The sequence below is a fragment of the Atta colombica genome, unplaced genomic scaffold (genome assembly GCF_001594045.1).
Source record: "Atta colombica isolate Treedump-2 unplaced genomic scaffold, Acol1.0 scaffold268, whole genome shotgun sequence".
Taxonomy (NCBI): Eukaryota; Metazoa; Arthropoda; class Insecta; order Hymenoptera; family Formicidae; genus Atta; species Atta colombica.
The window spans coordinates 205,633-209,371 of NW_017259368.1; the positions used below are offsets into that span (position 1 = coordinate 205,633).

The 3,739-nt window shown below is 39.0% G+C and overlaps 1 protein-coding gene across 1 annotated transcript in view; it reads right to left on the minus strand.

The window, feature by feature from the left end:
• The window catches only part of LOC108689282, a 135,924-nt gene that overhangs the window by 88,543 nt on the left and 43,642 nt on the right, over positions 1-3,739 (minus strand). Inside the window, exon 3 of the mRNA XM_018196005.1 lies at positions 611-660. The gene's annotated coding sequence lies outside the window, so the exon portion shown is untranslated. The remainder of the gene's footprint in view (positions 1-610; positions 661-3,739) is intronic.

Below are 3,739 nucleotides of genomic sequence, written 5' to 3' on the forward strand. Positions count from 1 at the left end.
TTTGTTATTATTTGTTATTGAGGAATTAATTTGCAATCGTAACAAATAGATCGTTTTTTTTTAACAAATATCACATTTGCTTTCCTTTGATTTGTTCCTATAACAAAATCGTTTCTCTCAGTGAAGGAAAACAATCTTCAACAAATTCCCAAAAGCTAGAAAGGTTTGGGAACCACTGGCTGCAGCAGATCCGAGAGAACCGTGCACGAAGGATGAAGGAAGGCGCAATAACAATATCGTATCCTGCCCTTGCTGTATGCAACCAGAGGGTAACGTCCTGTTACACCAGTCTGACCACTTTGCCTCGTCCCTCTTCCCTCTTCCCTAACCCTTCTTCGTGCACGGACCGTTTTGCTTTGCACCGGCTTTGCTTTCGCCTTCGCCTTTCGCGGCCACCAGGCGAAAACGTCGCGACCCGCTTTTCGCTAATCGCAATCCCATTCAGAGCGCGACTCGTTTCCACATAGCAGCGTAATAGAGGCGTTCCTGAGAATCTCTTTTGTTCGAGTCATCCACGTCGCAAAGAAATACATGTACCAAACAGCGATTCATGAAACGCAAGTTTGATCACAAAAAAAATTCTTCGTTAACATGAGTAATCGTTACTCACCGATAATGATGTCCGCCCTTGCAGTCTCCGCGGTGAATCAGCACTAAGACCTGCACAACCAAGACAGTAATGATTTTAGTTTTCGCTTATATGCGTACGCATGTGCGTATTATTATATTATAATTAACGTCGCGCGAGCTAACGTATCTCTTAAACTTATCTTAATGCTATTGTACGTGAAGGAACGCGGTAATTAGGACACCAGTCGTCGTATACTTCTCAAGTATACTTCTCAAGTTTCAGATAGCTTCTTCAGAGTTTCTTGTATTTCATTTATTGTTAATTTTTAAACGCCTTTTCAGTATGACATGAGCAGACTTTTTTTTCTAATATTTTTTTAATGCCTTTGCCTTTGCCCTTTTTATTGATAAAAATACATACATTTGCTTAGTATCGTTATTCACAATTAAAACAATTAAAAATCAAAAATGACTCTTCGAAAAAAAAATGTTAATTAAAAACTGCTTTTTGCGTTCACTCTCAAAGCCTTTTTATTATAATTAATATAATACTGTAATCAATATTGTTAGTATTATATTTCAGTTTTCCATTTTTTGGTTAACTTTTGGTCAGATTTAATCTGATAATAATGTAAAAATTGTTTTTTCCTAGCTAGTCAAAAAACTGCAATGATGGTCTGCAGTAACTTTTAAAATCAATTTAGTTGATTAATCATAGCTGAAAAAATAATTTTTATACATAAACATCAAATTAAATAAAGTTAATTTAAAATCGTAAGTTAACTAGAAAATAAAAAACTGGGCCTTTTGTCTGACATTTTGATTAAAAGAAATTATTTACAATATGTTTATTTTTATGAAAATTTAACAATTGAATTGGCCTGGCATGTCATACTCAAGTGTTGTTCCCGTAGTGACAAGAAAGAATTGATACGTTTATTTGCAATAAAAAAAGATAAATATTTTGAATAACGAGTATTTAGAGATGTAATTCATTATTCAAGATATTAATTTTTTGACGCCTGCGTCATTGGAATTGTACGTACAGATATGCTCCTGTAATAAACAGACCGATGCAAATTTAAAGTTACGAGTTCTATTACGTTAGCATTAATTAATAGCAAAACATTCGCTTTAGTGTATAAAATTATGTTTCGAGTCGCGACCGGTTCGCGCATTCTTATACAGCCGGCACGGCAAAAACGCACTTATGCGTCCCACGTCCGAGCGCATCGCACGATCATAAAACTGCACCGAGACTACGACCGAGTATCACTATCACGTGCGCGGAATTAATTACAACTACTCGTCCAACTATTTATCGTCGTCCGGAGACGGAGCCCGATTCTCAAAATGGACCATAAACGTGACGCTTCTAAAAGAAATTGCGAAACCGCTTGGGAGATAAATCGTCTCGATTAACCAACGCGCATCTGTCTGAAATTTACGCGAGGTCACCCACAAGCTGACTTCCACTATCAGTGGAAGGCTTATTAAATTCTCAAACTTCTATAAACATCTATAAGATAAAAATAACGACAAAAACATGCGAGTCTACTCGTATCAGACGAATGTCGCGACAAATGTCAGGTGGCGAGAGTGGAATAACGTAGTCCGTAGATCAAAGTCCATAGATTGATAGCCATTTAAATTAATCCACTTGAATGAAACAAAACGAAAGAACTGCGACGTTTAAACAATCATCAGCTGCGCTGTCCCGAGCGCCATCGAGATCAATCTCAAGGACTGATCCGGTATGAAACCTTGGACACTTTACTAGATCACTGTCACCAGGTGCACGCCGAAGAACAAACTTCACTCGCCGGCTACACGGGCTGCACGCTCGCGAATCACGATCGGGCACTCAAGGTTGAAAATTCCAGACCCCCCCCCCCCTCGGGATAGGTCAGGGACAATGAACGTGCCAAACGCAGAGAGCAACGGCAGCAGCTGCACCAGAAGTTCATTCAACTTTCCCACGCGAGAACGTTCTTTTACACCAATAAACGGCTGCGTGTCGCCATTGAAAGCACGATTCACGACATCCTTTCGTTTCTCATTTTCGGACTTTCAACGCTCGGCCGGAAAAGTCGATCGACGCGAACGAACCTGGTAAAAAGCGGCTGGAACATCAACGCCTGAGATTCTGAAAACTTTCTCTTCCCGATTTTCGCTGAAGAATTCGCCACGAGGAAGAATTTTACAGCGAGGAAGCGTCGCGCGAGCGTGAATCTCGCGTGCGGACACGATTGCGGCAGAACTAGTACTAGGACGAGAACACGAGTAAACTTCACCAAGTGGCCGAAGCTCGTCCACCTCTTCCTCGTCGCGAGGAGCCGCGAGTACTGGTGGGGCGAATCGCTCGCGGAGGGAGATCGCAGTGGCGAAGAGAAAAGAGGAGAGGAGAGGAGCGGCGTGTGCTACGCGCGAGCAATGTATGCGTAGCGCGATGCAGCGCGGCATCGAGCTGCAATGTGCGCGCGAGTAATGCGGATGCATCTTGATGCGGCAAGAGAGATGGAGGAAGATGCAAACAGCATGAGAGAGAGAGAGAGAGAGATGTATATATATACAGGTGATTTTACATATTTCGTCACATCATGAGCAGGTAGAGTGAATCGAACTGAGTCGAAAAGTCCTCTACCATTTTGCAATTTTCGTAACAGTTAACAAGATATTAATTACTAAAAATTGCTAAATGTTGATCTTGAATAATTTTTTACTCAAATACTGTCAACTTTATAGAAAAGCTGCAAGAGACAAAAATCATTTATTTTCTTCTCATAAAGTTCTGAGAATTTTTTCTGAATTTTTTAATACTGTATTTTCTCATGTTGGTAAAAATAAGAAAATGCAGTACTAAAAAGTTGATAAAAAATTCTGAAAAAATTTTTAGAATTTCTATGAAGAAAATATTGGGTTGTCCGGAAAGTTCGTGCCGACTAAAATTTAAATTTTAGTATATATTTATTAAATTAAAATTTTCTGTGTTTCAATTTTCCTTCAACATCGGCACGAACTTTCCGGAGAACCCAATAAATGATTTTTGTTTCTTGCGGTTTTTCTATAAAGTTAATAATATTTGAGTAAAAAATTCAAGACTAATATTTGACAATTTTTAATATATATAATTAATATCTCGTTAACTATTGCAAACTGCAAAATGGTA